The sequence below is a fragment of the Tursiops truncatus genome, chromosome 11 (assembly GCF_011762595.2).
Source record: "Tursiops truncatus isolate mTurTru1 chromosome 11, mTurTru1.mat.Y, whole genome shotgun sequence".
Classification (NCBI taxonomy): domain Eukaryota; kingdom Metazoa; phylum Chordata; class Mammalia; order Artiodactyla; family Delphinidae; genus Tursiops; species Tursiops truncatus.
The window spans coordinates 15,414,983-15,434,349 of NC_047044.1; the positions used below are offsets into that span (position 1 = coordinate 15,414,983).

Consider the following 19,367-nt stretch of genomic DNA (forward strand, 5'->3'; position numbering starts at 1 on the left):
ACACTAGTAATTCACATGTGAAAGAGATGTACTTTAATATATTTCATTATAATTGTTTGGTTTGCCTTAAGTATAAAGCACTTCACCAAAAGAGCCAGGTCATTATTATTTAAAAGTTTACTCCTTCACCCAGTTTCCTTATTTGAATTGATTCATCAATTTCTGTAGAATTTTGGCCACAGGTAAGGTCTGAAATATCTAAAAGTCATTTGGCTAGAGAAGAGTGTTAATTTTGATTTGTGGAGGCAGTTATTCACTACTTTGTGCTTGAAAGTATTCCTCAGCGAACTTCTTCCCCACAGTCTTCAGAGCAAAACCCAGGATGTGGGCTCCCAGAAGGGGTTGAATCCACCTGGAATTTGGACCAGCAGGGCAACCTTGCAGGCCTTTTGCAAGCAGTACTGCCTGAAGCCTTGATCTTCTCCACCCTGGCCTCCCATGTGAGCTGCTCCACCAGGGGAGTGCCAGGCTTCCAGGGTGGATAAGTGGGGCTGGGCTGAGCCTTGAGGTCTTCACCCTTATTTATACCTTCTCTGTGCTGGTTCATCTTCTAAGATCCTTAAAAAACAACCTACAATGGTGTTATGGTCTGAATTATGTTCCCCCTGCCCGGCCAAAATTTTATGTTCAAGTCCTAACCCTCAATATCACAGGATGGGACTGTATTTGGAGATAAGGGTCTTCAAGAAGTAATTGAGTTAAAATGAGGTCATTAGAATAGGCCCTAGTCCAATATGACTTGTGTCCTTATAAGAAGAGGAGATTAGGACATAGACAACACAGACAGAGGGACAACCATGTGAAGACACAGCCATCTACAAGCCAAAGAGAGAGTCTCAGGAGAAACCAACCCTGCTAACACCTCGATCTTGGACTTCTACCCCCCAGAACTGTGAGAAAATAAATTTCTGTGGCTTAAGCCACCCACTCTGTGGTGTTTGTTATGACAGCCCTAACAAATTATTACAGATGGAGATACTATTATTCCCATTTTACAGCTGGGGAAACACTGAGGTTCAAGGACGTGAAGCTGCTTGCTCACGTCTGCGCATCCCTGATTCAAACTCCGCTCTCATACTGAAACCCAAGCCTCTCCCACTAGGCTGTGCTTCCTGTAAATCCAGGAAGCAGGTGGGAGAGAGTGTGTATACAGCAGAGCTTGTTACTAAAAGAAGACAAGGGTGGAAGAACTTGTTTGTGCTCCTCAGTTTGACCAGCTATAGAGACATTTTTGGTGTCTGAGACTTCATAAATATCATCATTAAGACTTCCAGGGAGGGTTTAGAAAAGTAAGAGATTAAAGAACTGGATCAGTTTGTTTCTATCTTAATCAGGGTTCATGTGATTGCTAGAAAAAAAAACCTATTCTCCCTACTTAATCAAAAAAGGGGTGGGAAGGATATGGGGGCATCTCATGGCCTCCAATGACAGGAGATGCAGTCAAGCCTCAGAAAGTACCAGAACTAGAAACTGTGTTAGTCCCTCTCCCACCTTGCATTTGATAGATGCTCAGAGCTTTTATGGGGAGATTCTCCAATTCACTATTGACTAAGGGACTTTGTGAAATTTCCCATTTGTAGAGACTCCTGGTCTGGCAGTATGGAATCAAGAAAGTGTAGTTCTAAAACAGAACTGGAGTGAAAAGCCTCTGGCTTCTGGAGCCAAGATAGACTGAGGTGTGCAAGCAGACCCTGCAGCCTACTTACTAGCTAAGTTATCTTGGGAAAGCTTTGTTGCTCAGAGACTCAGTTTCCCCCATTGAAAGTAAGGATAATAAAGCCTGTTTCAAGAGGCACACTGCCTGCCACATAGTGTCAAATGTACGTACCTTCCTGCCCCCATCACTTCCTGAGATAGAGGTGGCATCTGCTAGAAAACTCCTGTGGGGTTACGATCAGCCAGGAGTTCTCATTGTCTGACACTAAAGGGGCACCCCACAGCTGGAACTAGGGGATTGCAACTGTCACTTAGGAATGGTGATGTGGACTTTTTCTCTTTATATATTAACACTTGCCTAGGGTAGGAATCTATACCACCTTCTCTTCACCAAAAAGGCTTTCTTCCCTTGCTTGAAGCCCCAGAGGCTCTCGCTGGGCTTCAGGGAGAACTAAGAAGTAAAATATCCATCATACAGTTTTTATAGGTAGGAGGAAAAAAAGGGAAGAAGTGGTTTTGTATATTACTCTAATTGGCAAAATCAGGAAGTAATGCAAACCACAATGTGACCTGCATTTTAAAATTCTTTTCTGGTACCCTATTTTATTTTATTTTATTTCATTTCATTTCATTTTATATTTTAACATCTTTATTGGAGTATAATTGCTTTACAATGGTGTGTTAGTTTCTGCTTTATAACAAAGTGAATCAGCTATACATATTCATATATCCCCATATCTCTTCCCTCTTGCGTCTCCCTCCCTCCCACCCTCCCTATCCCACCCCTCTAGGTGGTCACAAAACACTGAGCTGATCTCCCTGTGCTATATGGCTGCTTCCCACTAGCTATCTATTTTACATTTGGTAGTATATATAAGTCCATGCCACTCTCTCACTTTGTCCCAGCTTACCCTTCCCCCTCCCCGTGTCCTCAAGTCCATTCTCTATGTCTGTGTCTTTATTCCTGTCCTGCCCCTAGGTTCTTCATAACCTTTTTTTTTTTTTTTAGATTCCATATATATGTGTTAGCCTACGGTATTTGTTTTTCTCTTTCTGACTTACTTCACTCTGTATGGCAGACTCTAGGTCCATCCACCTCACTACAGATAACTCAATTTCGTTTCTTTTTATGGCTGCGTAATATTCCATTGTATACATGTGCCACATCTTCTTTATCCATTCAGCAGTCGATGGACACTTAAGTTGTTTCCATGTCCTGGCTATTGTAAATAGAGCTGCAATGAACATTGTGATACATGACTTTTTTTTTTTTAATCTTTATTTGAGTATAATTGCTTTACAGTGTTGTGTTAGTTTCTGCTGTATAACAAAGTGAATCAGCTATATGTAAACATATATCCCCATATTCTCTCTCTCTTGAGCCTCCCTCCCACCCTCCCTATCCCACCCCTCTAGGTGGTCACGGAGCACCCAGCTGATCTCCCTGTGCTATGCACCTGCTTCTCACTAGCTATCTATATTACATTTGGTAGTGTATATATGTCCATGACACTCTCTCAATTCATCCCAGCTTCCCCTTCCCCTTCCCCGTGTCCTCAAGTCCATTCTCTACGTCTTTATTCCTGTCCTGCCCCTAGGTTCATGAGAACCATTTTTTTTTAGATTCCATACATATGTGTTAGCATACGGTATTTGTTTTTCTGACTTACTTCACTCTGTATGACAGACTCCAGGTCCATCCACCTCACTACAAATAATTCAATTACCTTTCTTTTTATGGCCAAGTAATATTCCATTGTATGTATGTGCCATATCTTCTTTATCCATTCATCAGTTGATGGACACATTGGTTGCTTCCATGTCCTGGCTATTGTAAATAGAGCAGCAGTGAACATTGTGGTACATGACTCTTTTTGAATTATGGTCTTCTCAGGGTATATGCCCAGTAGTGGGATTGCTGGGTCGTATGGTAGTTCTATTTTTAGTTTTTTAAGGAACCTCCATACTCTTCTCCATAGTGGCCGTATCAATTTACATTCCCCCCAACAGTGTAAGAGGGTTCCCTTTTCTCTACACCCTCTCCAGCATTTGTTGTTTGTAGATTTTCTGATGATGCCCATTCTAACTGGTGTGAGGTGATACCTCATTGTAGTTTTGATTTCCATTTCTCTAATGATTAGTGATGTTGAGCATTCTTTCATGTGTTTGTTGGCAATCTGTATATCTTCTTTGGAGAAGTGTCTATTTAGGTCTTCTGCCCATTTTTGGATTGGGTTGGTAGTTTTTTTGATATTAAGCTGCATGAGCTGCTTGTAAATTTTGGAGATTAATCCTTTGTCTGTTGATTCATTTGCAAATATTTTCTCCCATTCTGAGGGTTGTCTTTTCATCTTGTTTATGGTTTCCTTTGCTGTGCAAAAGCTTTTAAGATTCATTAGGTCCCATTTGTTTATTTTTGTTTTTATTTCCATTACTCTAAGAGGTGGATCAAGAAGATCTTGCTGTGATTTATGTCAGAGAGTGTTCTTCCTATGTTTTCCTCTAAGAGTTTTATAGTGTCCAGTCTTACATTTAGGTCCCTAATCCGTTTTGAGTTTATTTTTGTGTATGGTGTTAGGGAGGGTTCTAATTTCATTCTTTTACATGTACCTGTCCAGTTTTCCCAGCATCACTTATTGAAGAGACTGTCTTTTCTCCATTGTATATCCTTGCCTCCTTTTTCATAGATTAGTTGACCACAGGTGCGTGGGTTTATCTCTGGGCTTTCTATCCTGTTCCATTGATCTATATTTCTGGTTTTGTGCCAGTACCATATTGTCTTGATGACGGTACCTTTGTAGTATAGTCTGAAGTCAGGGAGTCTGATTCCTCCAGCTCTGCTTTTTCCCCTCAAGACTGCTTTGGCTATTCAGGGTCTTTTGTGTCTCCATACAAATTAAAAAATTTTTTGTTCTAGTTCTGTAAAAAATGCCGTTGGTAGTGTGATAGGGATTGCATTGAATCTGTAGGTTGCTTTGGGTAGTATAGTCATTTTCACAGTATTGACTCTTCCAATCCAAGAACTTGGTATATCTCTCCATCTGTTGGTATCATCTTTAATTTCTTTCATCAGTGTCTTATAGTTTTCTGCATAAAGGCCTTTTGTCTCCCTAGGTAGGTTTATTCCTAGGTATTTTATTCTTTTGCTGCAATGGTAAATGGGAGTATTTCCTTAATTTCTCATTCAGATTTTTAATCATTAGTATGTAGGAATGCAAGAGATTTCTGTGCATTACTTTTGTATTCTGCTACTGTACCAAATTCATTGATTAGCTCTAGTAGTTTTCTGGTAGCATATTTAGGATTCTCTATGTATAGTATCATGTCATCTGCAAACAGTGACGGTTTTACTTCTTCTTTTCCAATTTGTATTCCTTTTATTTCTTTTTCTTCTCTGATTGCCATGGCTAGGACTTCCAAGACTACGTTTGAATAATAGTGGCGAGAGTGGACATCCTTGTCTTGTTCCTGATCTTAGAGGAAATGCTTTCAGTTTTTCACCATTGAGAATGATGTTTGCTGTGGGGTTTTTGTATATGGCCTTTATTATGTTGTGGTAGGTTCCCTCTATGCCCACTTTCTGGAGAGTTTTTATCATAAATTGGTGTTGAATTTTGTCAAAAGCTTTTTCTGCATCTATTAAGATGATCATTGGTTTTTATTCTTCAATTTGTTAATATGGTGTATCACATTGATTGATTTGTGTGTATTGTAGAATCCTTGCACCCCTGGGATAAATCCTACTTGATTATGGTGTATGATCCTTTTAATATGTTGTTGAATTCTGTTTGCTACTATTTTCTTGAGGATTTTTGCATCTACGTTCATCAGTGATACTGGTCTGTAATTTTCTTTTCTTGCAGTATCTTTTTCTGGTTTTGGATCAGGGTGGTGGTGGCCTCATAGAATGAGTTTTGGAGTGTTCCTTCCTCTGCAAGCTTTTGGAAGAGTTTGAGAAGGATGGGTGTTAGCTCTTCTCTAAATGTTTGATAGAATTGACCTGTGAAGCCATCTGGTCCTGGACTTTTGTTTGTTGGAAGATTTTTAATCACAGTTTCAATTTCATTACATGTGATTGGTCTGTTCATATTTTCTATTTCTGCCTGGTTCAGTCTTGGAAGGTTATACCTTTCTAAGAATTTGTCCATTTCTTCCAGGTTGTCCATTTTATTGGCATAGAGTTGCTTATAGTAGTCTTTTAGGATGCTTTGTATTTCTGCGGTGTCCTTTGTAACTTCTCCTTTTTCGTTTCTAATTATATTGATTTGACTCCTCTCCCTCTTTTTCTTGATGAGTCTGGCTAATGGTTTATCAATTTTGTTTATCTTCTGAAAGAACCAGCTTTTACTTCTATTGATCTTTGCTATTGTTTTCTTTGTTTCTGTTTCATTTATTTCTGAACTGATCTTTATGATTTCTTTCCTTCTGCTAACTTTGGGTTTTGTTTGTTCTTTCTCTTATTCCTTTAGATGTAACGTTAGAGTGTTTATTTGAGAATTTTCTTGTTTCTTGAGGTAGGCTTGTATAGCTATAAACTTCCCTCTGAGAACTGCTTTTGCTGCATCCCATAGGTTTTGGATCATTGTGTTTTCATTGTCATTTGTCTCTAGGTATTTTCTGATTTCCTCTTTGATTTCTTCAGTGATCTCTTGGTTATTTAGTAAGTATTGTTTAGCCTGCATGTGTTTGTGTTCTTTACGTTCTTTTCCCTGTAATTGATTTCTAATCTCATAGTGTTGTGGTCAGAAAAGATGCTTGATATGATTTCAATTTTCTTAAATTTACTGAGGCTTGATTTGTGACTCAAGATGTGATCTATCCTGGAGAATGTCCCGTGCACACTTGAGAAGAAAGTGTAACCTGCAGTTTTTGGATGGAATGTCCTATAAATATCAATTAAATCTGTCTGGTCTATTGTGTCATTTAAAGCTTGTGTTTCCTTATTAATACTCTGTTTGGATGATCTGTCCATTGGTGTAAGTGAGGTGTTAAAGTCCCCCACTATTATTGTGTTACTGTTGATTTCCTCTTTATAGCTGTTAGCAGTTGCCTTATGTATTGAGGTGCTCCTATGTTGGGTGCATATATATTTATAATTGTTATATCTTCTTCTTGGATTGATCCCTTGATCATTATGTAGTGTCCTTCCTTGTCTCTTGTAACATTCTTTATTTTAAAGTCTATTTTATCTGATGTGAGTATTGCTACTCCAGCTTTCTTTTGATTTCCATATGCATGGAATGTCTTTTTCCATCCCCTCACTTTCAGTCTGTATGTGTCCCTAGGTCTGAAGTGGGTCTCTTGTAGACAGCATATATATGGGTCTCGGTTTTGTATCCATTCAGCAAGCCTGTGTCTTTTGGTTGAAGCATTTAATTCATTCACGTTTAAGGTAAGTATCATTATGTATGTTCCTATTACCATTTTCTTAATTGTTTTGGGGTTGTTTTTGTAGGTCCTTTTCTTCTCTCGTGTTTTGCACTTAGAGAAGTTCCTTTAGCATTTGTTGTAGAGCTGGTTTGATGGTGCTGATTTCTCTTAGCTTTTTTTGTGTGTGTGGTAAGTGGGCCTGTCACTGTTGTGGCCTCTCTCGTTGCAGAGCACAGGCTCCGGATGTGCAGGCTCAGCAGCCATGGCTCACGGGCCCAGCTGCTCCGTGGCATGTGGGATCTTCCCAGACTGGGGCACGAACCCACGTCCCCTGCATCGGCAGGTGGACTCTCAACCACTGCGCCACCAGGGAAGCCTGTCTGTAAAGCTTTTGATTTCCCCATCGAATCTGAATGGGATCCTTGCCGGGTAGAGTAATCTTGGCATGCACTCCCTTCCGGCTTGTAGAATTTCTGCTGAGAAATCAGCTGTTAAACTTATGGGAGTTCCCTTGTATGTTATTTGTTGTTTTCCCCTTGCTGCTTTCAATATTTTTTCTTTGTCTTTAATTTTTGCCAATTAGATTACTATGTGTCTCGGCGTGTTTCTCCTGGGTTTATCCTGTATGGTACTTTCTGCACTTTCTGGACTTGGGTGGCTATTTCCTTTCCCATGTTAGGGAAATTTTCGAGTATAATCTCTTCAAATATTTTCTCGGGTCCTTTCTCTCTTTCTTCTCCTTCTGGTACCCCTATAATGCAAATGTTGTTGCGTTTAATGGCGTCCCAGAGGTCTCTTAAGCTCTCTTCATTTCTTTTCATTCTTTATTCTGTTATGCAGCAGTCAATACCACCATTCTGTCTTCCAGGTCACTTATCGGTTCTTCTGCCTCAGTTTTTCTGATATTGATTCCTTCTAGTGTATTTTTCATTTCAGTTATTGTATTGTTCATCTCTGTTTGTTTGTTCTTTAATTCTAAACATTTCTTCCATCTTCTTGATCTTTGCCTCCCTTCTTTTTCCGAGGTCCTGGATCATCTTCACTCTCATTATTCTGAATTCTTTTTCTGGAAGGTTGCCTATCTCCACTTCATTTAGTTGTTTTTCTCGGGTTTTCTCTTGTTCCTTCATCTGGTACATAGCCCTCTGCCATTTCATCTTGTCTATCTTTCCGTGAATGTGGTTTTTGTTCCACAGGCTGCAGGATTGTAGTTCTTCTTGCTTCTTGTATTTAATTATTGACAGTTTGATTAATATGTGTCTTGGCATGTTTCTTCTTGAATTTATCCTGTATGGGACTCTCTGCGCTTCCTGCACTTGATTAACTATTTCCTTTCCCATATTAGGGAAGTTTTCAACTATAATCTCTTCAAATATTTTCTCAGTTCCTTTCCTTTTCTCTTCTTCTTCTGGGACCCACATAATTCGAATGTTGGTAAATTTAGTGTTTTCTCAGAGGTCTCTGAGATTGTCCTCAATTCTTTTCATTCTTTTTTCTTTATTCTGCTCTGCAATAGTTATTTCCACTATTTTATCTTCCAGGTCACTTATCTGTTCTTCTGCCTCAGTTATTCTGCTATTGATTCCCTCTAGAGAATTTTTAATTTCATTTATTGTGTTGTTCATCATTGTTTGTTTGCTCTTTAGTTCTTCTAGGTCCTTGTTAAACATTTCTTTTATTTTCTTCATTCTATTTACAAGATTTTGGATCATCTTTACTATCATTATTCTGAATTCTTTTTCAGGTAGACTGCCTATTTCCTCTTCATTTCTTTGGTCTGATGGGTATTTACAATGCTCTTTCATCTGCTGAGTTTCTCTGTCTTCTCATTTTACTTAACTTACTGTGTTTCAGGTCTCCTATTCACAGGCTGCAGGTTTGTAGTTCCCATTGTTTTTGGTGTCTGCCTCAGTTGGTAAGGTTGGTTCAGTGGGTAATGTAGGCTTCCTGGTGGAGGGGACTGGTGCCTGGGTTCTGGTGGATGAGGCTGGATCTTGTCTTTCTGGTGGGCGGGACCACGTCCGGTGGTGTGTTTTGAGGTGTCTGTGACCTTATTATGATTTTAGGCAGCCTCTCTGCTAATGGGTGGGGTTGTGTTCCTGTCTTGCTAGTTGTTTGGCATGGGGTGTCCAGCACTGTAACTTGGTCATTGAGTGGAGCTGGGTCTTGGCGTTGAGATGGAGATCTCTGGGAGAACTTTCGCCATTTGATATTACATGGAGCTGGGAGGTCTCTGGTGGACCAGTGTCCTGAACTCGGCTCTCCCACCTCAGAGGCACAGACCTGACACCCAGTCGGAGCACCAAGACCCTGTCAGTCACATGGCTCAGAAGAAAAGGGAGAAAAAAATAAAAAATAAATAAATAAATAAATAAAATAAAGTTATTAAAATAAAAAGAATTATTAAAAATTTAAAAGTAATAATTAAAAAAAAGAAGAGAGCAACCAAACCAAAACACAAATCCACCAATGATAACAAGCGCTAAAACCTCTACTAAAAAAAAAAAAAAAACCAAAAAAGCAAAAAATGGAGAGACCAACAAACCTTAGGACAAAATGGTAAAAGCAAAGCTGTACAGACAAAATCACACGCAGAAGCATACACATACACACTCACAAAAAGAAAAGAAAGAAAATATATATTGTTGCTCCAAAAGTCCACCACCCTAATTTTGGGATGATTCATTGTCTATTCAGGTATTCCACAGATGCAGGGTACATCAAGTGGATTGTGTAGATTTAATCCTGAGGCTGCTGGGAGAGATTTCCCTTTCTCTTCTTTGTTCGCACAGCTCCCGGGGGTTCAGCTTTGGATTTGGCCCCGCCTCTGCTTGTAGGTCGCCTGAGGGCGTCTGTTCCCCGCCCAGACAGGACGGGGTTAAAGTAGCAGCTGCTTAGGGGGCTCTGGCTCACTCAGGCCGGGGGGAGGGACAGGTACGGTTGCGGGGCGAGCCTGTGGCCGCAGAGGCCAGCGTGACGTTGCACCAGCCTGAGGCGCGCCGTGTGTTCTCCCAGGGAAGTTGTCCCTGGATCATGGGACCCTGGCAGTGGCGGACTGCACAGGCTTCTGGGAGGGGAGGTGTGGATAGTGACCTGTGCTCGCACACAGGCTTCTTGGTGGCTGCAGCAGCAGCCTTAGCGTCTCATGCCCATTTCTGGTGTCCGTGCTGAGAGCCCCAGCTCATGCCTGTCTCTGGAGCTCATTTAGGCGGTGCTCTGGATCCCCTGTCCTTGCGCACCCTTAAACAATGGTCTCTTGCCTCTTAGGCAGCTCCAGACTTTTTCCTGGACTCCCTGCCGGCTAGCTGTGGCGCACTATCCCCCTTCAGGCTGTGTTCACGCAAGCAACCCCGGTCCTCTCCCTGGGATCTGACCTCCGAAGCCCGAGCCTCAGCTCCCAGCCCCCACCCACCCCGGCGGGTGAGCAGACAAGCCTCTCGGGCTGGTGAGTGCTGGTTGGCACCAATCCTCTGTGCAGGAATCTCTCCACTTTACCCTCCATACCCCTGTTGCTGCACTCTCCTCCGCGACTCTGAAGCTTCCCGGCTACCACCCTCTGTCTCCGCCCACAAAGGGCCTTCCTAGTGTGTGGAAACTTTTCCTCCTTCACAGCTCCCTCCCAGAGGTGCAGGTCCCGTCCCTATTCTTTTGTCTCTGTTTTTTCTTTTTTCTTTTGCCCTACCCAGGTACATGGGGAGTTTCTTGCCTTTTGGGAAGTCTGAGGTCTGCCAGCGTTCAGTAGGTGTTCTGTAGGAGTTGTTCCACATGTAGATGTATTTCTGATGTATTTGTCAGGAGGAAGGTGATCTCCACGTCTTACTCTCCTGCCATCTTGAAGGTCTCGATCTCTGGTCTTATCTATCATTTTGTGATGCCCAGACGTGCCCCCACCTAGGAGGTAGGCAGGTGTTAGTGGTTCCCCCCTTCCAGAGGAAGAAGCGGGTATACAGAGGCTAATGGGTGTGTCCATGAACAGAGCTAATTAGTGGCCATGCAGAGAGAGGATACAGACGTCCTAAATGCTGGCCCAGTTTTCTGAATCTGCCAATTCTGCCTTCTCCTGCCCTTGCTCCCTCCACAACTGGGTTCGCCTGGACTGTCCAGGCAGCTTTCTTTCACTGTCAGTCCTCAGGAAGGGCCTAATGCTAGTTAGGAAGTGGAGTTCCAGAGTTTGCTGCCCTCTGGGCACTACAAGCAACATCAGGAGCACAAGAGTTTGGCCCAATAGCTGCCACCAAGGACTGCCCTCTGCTTCACCTGGGATGGGGTCCAAGTACCTCAATGAACAAAACTGGAAGCCTTTGGAAAACACGTTAGGGAGAAAGAGAGGTTGAGAACAACAAGAACTTATGAACTGCTGTAGAGAGTGTAGATTGATACATCCACTTTGGAAAACCACTTGCCATTATCTGCTCTTTTGGAAATATCCGTATCCTATGGTTTAGCATTTACACTCACATGTGTATAGCCTACAAAGTGAGCCTCAAGCCAACAGGAGACATGTACAAGAATGTTCTTGGAGCATTATTTGTAATAGCCCTAATCCAGAAACAGTTCAAATGTCCATGAACTATGGAAGGGATAATTGAATTGTGGTAGTCATGGAATGGAACATTACACAGTAATGGAAATGAACACATCACAGATACATGCAATGACATGGATCAATCTCACAAACACAATTGAAAGAAGGAAAGAAGCCAGACCCCAAAGAATTCCTACTGTAGGCTTCCATTTATACAAAGTTCAAAAATAAGCAAAAGTATAAATCACTGTTTAGGAATGCACACTGTGATGGCAGAATTATAAAGAAAAGCATGGAAATGATTACAGTAAAAGTCAGTGGTAATCTTCCATAGGGGATGGAAAGGGTATGGTTTACAACTGGAAAGAAGTATGAGGGAGGTCTCTGGACTGCTGGCAATGTTCTAATCTTTTGCTTTAGAGTTTCACAGGCATGCACTTGATGATAATTCATTAAGCTATACCTTTGTGTTTTATGACTGTATGTGTGTTATCCCTGTCCTTCCCAGCACATAGATTCTCATAGGTGGCAATTACCCAAACTAGAATTTGAATCTGGGTCTCCCTGATCCTTCCACAACACGGACTCTCAGCCATGGTCTTGGGACCCTCTGTCCAGCCTTCTTCACCTAAATTTTCTTATCTTCTAAGCTAGGGGTTCTTAACCTGGGGTCCCAAATCCATTTCAGGAGTCTGTAACTACCCTGTTGATCTTTGTCAAATTGTGTGCACATGTGCCTTTTTCTGGGGCATGGTTCCTATGTCCTCTTAGGATTCCTAGAGTGGTCTGTGGCCCAGGAATTGTTAAGAACCATTGCTAGAACCCATACAGCTGGCTTAAACAAACAAACAAATGGATAGAAGTACACCAGGCCTTAAGATCCTGCAAAGTCCTGGCTGTGGTGACTCTCTGGCACTCCAGAGCCACGCAGTCTTTGTTTTCCTTCCCATTCTGTGTCTGCACTTCACCCTTGTCTGTGCCACCTCAGCTGGGGCCAGGGCTGATGGGCACAGGTGTTACCAAGAAAGCTCTGCATGTAGGTGGAGTGGGAGCAGCTCATAGGGAAGCAAGAGGAGGCCAAGTGGGCACGGAAAAAGTGTCTGCTACAGCTACAAGTGGGAGGACCGTTAAATGAAGAGTCCAGAAAGCCTGAGATTTGAGGAGATTGTCCTTTGAGCTGGGGTTTTCCCAGTCGATTCCCAGGCCTCTTTCTCAGCCCATTCCAGTTTTGTTGAGATTCAAATGAGGGTTCCAGGGCTCACACCCACAAACTTGCATGCTTGCTCTCATTTGCCCCTCCCACCCCAGAGCTCATTTGCCTATGTCAGCTTCTTTCCCACTTTGTTCCACCTCTCCAGGGCTGCAGGGCTGGCTTCTAACACAGAGCCCACATTTTTACCACACTTGTCCACACTCCTTTTTTCAAATTAAAATGGCTTTCTGGTTTCGTTCACATTCACTCTCCTGAGACCCTCATAATAGGAGACCTTGAACTAGGACTTCAGAAGAGGAGTCTTTATTAGCTAACTTCTCAGCATGAGCTTCTCAGGCAGAGCCAGAGTTGTGGCGTGGGCCCCTGGAAGTCAGGATATCTGGGCGCCTCTCATTTGGGTTCTTTTAGTAATTTTCTAAAGTTGCTCTGGGCAGATCACTGCTCTCAGGATGGGATCTTTAAGGTTTATCCCAGTTCTGATTCTCTGTGCTTTTAGGGCTCTTCTGGCACTCAGTATATGGTGGTTTGTGTAAGTTTTATAGCATTCCCTGAGAAGCAGCCCAGAATTTTATAGGTTCATGCAACTGTGGGAAACAGGGGAACAGTTGAGCCTCAGGGACACCCAGAACCTAGATTATCACCACCCTCTCTCCATCCCTGCCTCTCTCTATTGGTCTCATTTTCTTAGATCAGCTTTCTCCACTGGGCTGGAAGCATGGCTATTAGCAGTCTATATGTTTCATATCTTTTCTGCTGGAGAAAGATTAGGTCTCTCTCCTCACTTCCACTCAAGAAATATTAGGGGTGTATTATTCAGGATAAGCTAGAATATACTGCAGAAACAAACATCCTCCATGATCTCAGTGCCTTAAAACAATGGGGTTTACTTCTCAACACCTGTTCCATGTCTCTCATGACACTTAGGGTCAAGGGGCAGAGATGGACCAGCGAGCCTGCTCTCAAAACCAGCCTGACTGGGGCTACTCAGATGGAGATGAAGTTGAGATGCTATGGGAGAAAACAGCACCTATCTTAGCCTTGGAAAGTGAGAAGAGAGTGACATGGATGCTTCCTTAAAGGAGCTGATGCTTGAACTGAGCTTTAGGATATAGCAGAAATGAGCAAGGTGGAGGTGGGGAGGGAGGGTTCTGGCTCAGGTAAAGGAAAAAGCATCTGTAAAGGTTTGCATGCAGGACAGACATGGAACATCCTAGGGATTGTAAACAGTTCACTGAAGCTTCCCCCGGTCCTCTGCTGATGAGATGTGTGATCTTGGACAAGCCTCAGCTTCCTCTTCTGTAAATTTGGGACACTAATAGTATCTATCTCCCCAGGTGGTTATGAGGATTCAGTGATAATGCCTATATATCTCTAGCGCTGTTAGTTTTAAGCTCCTGATAAATGTTATAGATATGACCAGCGTTGAGAGGCAAGCAAGTGTCGTGGTTAAGAGCGTGGATGCTGGAACCTGATTCCCTGGGTTCAAATCCCTGCTCTGCCATTAATCCCTCGGTGTAGGAGTAAAGTTAGTAGGTAGCTCACTGGGTTTGTGTGAAGATTAGGTGCGGTAACACACGTGCAGTGCTGGTGCTTGGAACACTCTGGGTGTGTCTGTGTGGCTGTGGATAGAAAGATAATTCAGTGTGGTTGATCAAAATTTGTTATATAGATAGTTTGGAAATATTTATTTTAACCCCACAGCAAGTGTCATAAACCAGTGATGTCATATAAGTTTTTTTAGGACTGTTGTCATGAATGAACTGTAAGATTTCAGGGCATTTAAAGTTTTCTTGCACAGTGACTGCTATTAAATGCTCATTGAATTTGATGGTTCCCATTCGCCGGCATGTCCTTACTGTTCTCATGGTAGTGTGTATCAGACGTTTTATATTATCTTCATAGTTGTCAGTATTTGACAAATCAGTAAATAATTCTATTCTCAATATGTTCCTGTGATTCACTCTTCTTCCTTAATTAGATTATTAATCCAAAGGCCTAATTATTATTTCTATTTGAAATGTGTCTCTCCTTCTCAATCAATTACTGTTTTGGGTATTATGTAAAATTGATTTTGTTAATCTTCTCAGTGTCAGATAATTTTCTTTGATTTCTTTGTTTTGCTTATCTTTATTTCTTTCTGTTTCACGTCATTTTTTTATGATATGAATTTTCTCTAGAGGATTTCCTAAATATATTTAAAGATGCAAAAGAAGGTATTCTTCTTATATATCCATATCAGGAGTCTGTCAATTTCTCACTTCTTTTATTTAAAAGTTCTCAAAGCATCTTTCCAAGTTGTGATTAAAACAGAATATTCCCAAACTCAACCTTCTCTTAGCAAGACCCCAAAATGCCTTCAGCCAGGACAATGCCACCAAATGGAAGGAAAATGTGATAAAGGCAAGATGGAGTGAAAAGAAATAGCGATTTTAATAGATAGCCATTACAATATCTTAAATTTTCAAATTTTACAGAAACATATAATCACGTGACCCTTTGCTAGGGTCTGTCCCAGGGCCTTAAAGGGGCCCAGAAGCTTAATCTTCATTGCCTTCAAGGTAAGCCTGCCTCTGTCAGGCTACATCTTTGCCTCCTCCAGGAAGCCCCCTCTGATTGCTCTCAGTGAACCCATCCTTTCCCTCGTTCATTGCACTGATCACATGGACTGTATTTGTGGGTTTACTCCTCTGTGTGCTCTTGCCATCTCCCTGAAGGCAAGGTCCTTGCCTTCCCAGAGCCTAACACTGGTAAGTGTATTTATTAATTTAGGTGCTGTACTGTGGCCTGGGAATTAATTGAAATTCATTTGTATTATGTACAAAGCCCTGGCTTAATCACTACCTACTATTACAAAAATTAATCAGACTCGATTTTTGCCCTCAAGCACCTTCAGTGGGCACAAGGTATACATAAAAATAAATTTTTTAAATAGCTTATTAGAAACGATTTTCTGTTACATATCCAACCTGAGTTGCTTTTCAAAAAAATTTTTTTGAGGTAATCCTAGATTCATATGTATAAGAAATAAAACAAAACATCTTGCATAACTGTAGTATAATATCACAATCAGGAAATTGATATTAATACAGTCTTTTGAATTGATAGATTTCACTAGTTTTACATACATTAATATGTGTATTTAGTTCTATGCAATTTCCTCACATATATAGGAGTTGCTTTTTCTTTTTAATTAGTTAATTTTGTTTACTTATTTTTGTCTGTGTTGGTTCTTCATTGCTGCGCATGGGCTTTCTCTAGTTGCAACGAACGGGGGCCACTCTTAGTTGCGGTGCGCAGGCTTCTCATTGTGGTGGCTTCTCTTGTTGTGGAGCACAGGCTCTAGACACACGGGCTTCAGTAGTTGTGGCACTCAGGCTCAGTAGTTGTGGCTTGTGGGCTCTAGAGCACAGGCTCAGTAGTTGTGGCGCATGGGCTTAGCTGCTCTGCAGCATGTGGGATCTTCCAGGACGAGGGATAGAACCCATGTCCCCTGCATTGGCAGGTGGATTCTCAACCGCTGCGCCACCAGGGAGGCCCCTAGGTGTTGCTTTTTAAAGTATCTTAATGCTTAAATATTTTTAGAAAATACTACAAGGTAATAATAAGAGTTGATTTGAAATAGTAATGAATAAAGGTACTTATAATCTTGAATTTAAGATTCAGATTTTACTCTGAAGGAGAGGAAGCCACTACAGCAGTTAGAATGTTTTATTTGGTTTTTTTTTTTTTTTGGCCTTGTGGCATGTGGGATCTTAGTTCCCAGACCGGGGTTGGAACCCACGTCTCCTGCATTGGAAGCGTGGGGTCTTAACCACTGGACCACCAGGGAAGTCCCAGAATGTACATTTTTGAAAGCTTAGTGTCTATATAGTGGAGGTGGACTGATTGGAGGGGGCTACCGGTTAGACATGGGCTGTTGACCCTGCAATGTCTTAGACCCTCTTAGAATCTCTGCGTGGAGTACTAGGAGGAGATGCCTGCTGAAGCCGGTACCTCTCTAGGTGCTGCCCCCTTGACCAGGACCCCACCCACCTATCATCAGGCCCCTTTCCCTTCTTATCCAGAGCCTATTCTCTCGCCCAGGGCCCCGCCCTCACACTCTGGCCCCGCCCATGGTCCCTCCCACCCCCAGCCAGGCCTAGGCCTCCCCAGTAGGCACTGGGCCCACCAAACTTGGTGGATTTGCGGAAAACACTGAGACCCCACTAGTCAAGAAAGCCCATAAGCTCAGTCATTGGCGCTCCCCTTCCCTCACTTAGCAACTCCTGAGGCTTCCCTCCTGCTCCTGCTGGCCTGATGGGCCCTTTTATGTGTGAGCCGCTTGGGCGGCTGTTGCCTTTCATTGCTCAGGATTGGGTTTCTCCTTCAGCCCTACAGTTTGAACCCAGGGGAGCTCTCTGGGGTAAGAGGTTTCAAGGCATGATGAAAATCCCCGGGGTCCTGGACCTCCAGCTGTTCCCAGACTGCAGGCACCAGACCTGGGCCTTCCGCGGTGGGCAGGTGGCAGAGGGGGTGGGGACAACAGGAGAGGCTACCCTCAGAAGAGGGCCTGGGGTAGGTAGGCTGAGTCACGCTGTGGTGGCATCGCACTGTGTGCTGCAGGCACGTCGGGAGGGGCTGGGCCCAGCTAGGGAGGGCAGGGTCGCGTGTAGGGACGGAGCTTGGGTATGGGGTGTGCGGGCCCCAGGAAACCCAACGGCAACATTTGCTGAACCATTCCTGAGAGCCTGACCCTGAGAATACAGTGGTGAGCAAAATGCTGACAGCCCAGTTGGGGAGACAGATGGTAAACACATACTCACAAGAGTATAAATATGTAATTACAAATTGTGAGAAGAGCTGTGAAAGGAAAATACAGGAGACTACATGAGTCTCCTGGGAGCTGGCATAGACTTCCCTCTGGAACCTTCCTGGTCAACTCTAAACCTGAATCTTGGCACTGCCACTTATGAACTGGGTGTCCTGGATAAGGTGGGTGGTCAAGCTGAGCCATGGACTTGTTGGGTCAGAAAGGAAGTGTGACCCTAAAGCCTTGTGTAAGCTGGCTTTAGAAAGTCAGGGAAGTCTAGAAAGGTGGGAGCTTGGCAGTTACTTGGAATATGTATTTATATTTATTTATACAGCTCCAGTCTGTGTCCCCTCTGCTATGCTCTGAATATTTGTTTCCCCTCAGAATTCATATATTGAAATCCTAATGCCCAATTTGATAGCATTAGGAGGTGGAACCTTTGGAAGGTGATAGGGTCATAAGGGTGGAGCTCTCACAAATGAGATTAGTGCTCTTATAGAAAAGGCCTGAGAGAGCTCCCTTGCCCCTTCATAAGGAGAAGTCTGCAACCGAAAAGAAGGTCCTCACCTGCCCATGCTGGCACCCTGATCTTGACTTCCAGTCTCCAGAACTGTGAGAGGTAAATTTCTGTTGTTTATAAGCCACCCAGTTGGTGGTATTTTGTTATAGCAGCCCAAACAGACTAAGACACCCTCCTTGGAGGTATTTTCTGACCTCTTCCAGGACCTAAACTGGATTAGAATACTGCCTCAGTGATCCCACAGTGCCCTATGCTTTATTACAAAGTACTGCTGCACTGTCCTGCGATTTCTTGTGGGCCTTCCTCAGCAGCTCCAGACTTCTTTTTTTTTTTTTACTTATTTATTTTTGGCTGCCTTGGGTCTTTGTTGCTGCACGTGGGCTTTCTCTACTTGCGGCGAGAAGGGGCTACTCTTTGTTGCGGTGTGTGGGCTTCCCATTGTGGTGGCTTCTCTTGTTGTGGAGCACAGCCTGTAGGCATGCAGGCTTCAGTAGTTGTGGCACACGGGCTCAGTAGCTGTGGTTTGCGGGCTCTAGAGTGCAGGCTCCGTAGTTGTGGCGCACAGGCTTAGTTGCTCCACAGCATGTGAGATCTTCCCAGACGAGGGATCGAACCCATGTCCCCTGCATGGGCAGGCGGATTCTTAACCACTGCACCACCAGGGAAGTCCTAGCTCCAGACTTCTTGAATCATGCGTGGTGATTAGTCATCTGTCTTTCTGACATCTAGCGGCAGCATCTTTATCCCCATTGGCATCATCATCGTAGCTAACACTTAGGCAGTGCTTTCAGTGTGCTCTGCACTGTTCTAACCTCTTTACATATATTCTTTCACTCCAATCTTCATCATGGCTCACTGTAGCCACTTTAATAAAAAAGTGTTGAGTAAATAAATAAACACAATGGAAGGAGAAAATCACTGATTTTTTTTTTTTTTTTCCTCAGAGCTCTTGGAAATCTTCACAGTGGAGGTGACTTAAAGGTGGGTTTTGAAAGCCAAGTTCACCAAGCAGAGAAGTGGGGAATTCATCATTCCAGAGTAGTTCAGGCAGGTGTGAAGGAGCATATCAGGTGTTCAGGGAATTCAGGCAGTTAGGTAAGTGTGGCTTGATGTTGGGTATAGGGGGTGAGAATGGGGGTATAAGGATTGGAACAACATTTACTTGAATATGTAACTTTAAGAATACTTCTTAAGAAGGCAGTTTTTTGTGTTTTTGGGTTTTTAAAATTTATTTATTTTTGGCTGTGTTGGGTCTTCGTTGCTGCGTGCGGGCTTTCTCTAGTTGTGGCGAGCG

The 19,367-nt window shown here is 42.9% G+C and overlaps 1 long non-coding RNA gene across 8 annotated transcripts in view; it reads left to right on the plus strand.

The window, feature by feature from the left end:
- The window catches only part of LOC117314177 (uncharacterized), a 118,987-nt gene that overhangs the window by 28,652 nt on the left and 70,968 nt on the right, over window positions 1-19,367 (plus strand). For 5 of the 8 annotated variants that reach the window (XR_012324218.1, XR_012324214.1, XR_012324217.1 and 2 more), the window contains one exon: window positions 19,018-19,054. The exons of 2 other annotated variants lie outside the window; for them this stretch is intronic. This is a non-coding gene — a long non-coding RNA (uncharacterized lncRNA). Of the gene's footprint in view, window positions 1-10,293; window positions 10,472-19,017; window positions 19,055-19,367 lie in introns of all 8 variants that reach the window. One more of the 8 variants, XR_012324215.1, reaches the window with a different exon arrangement.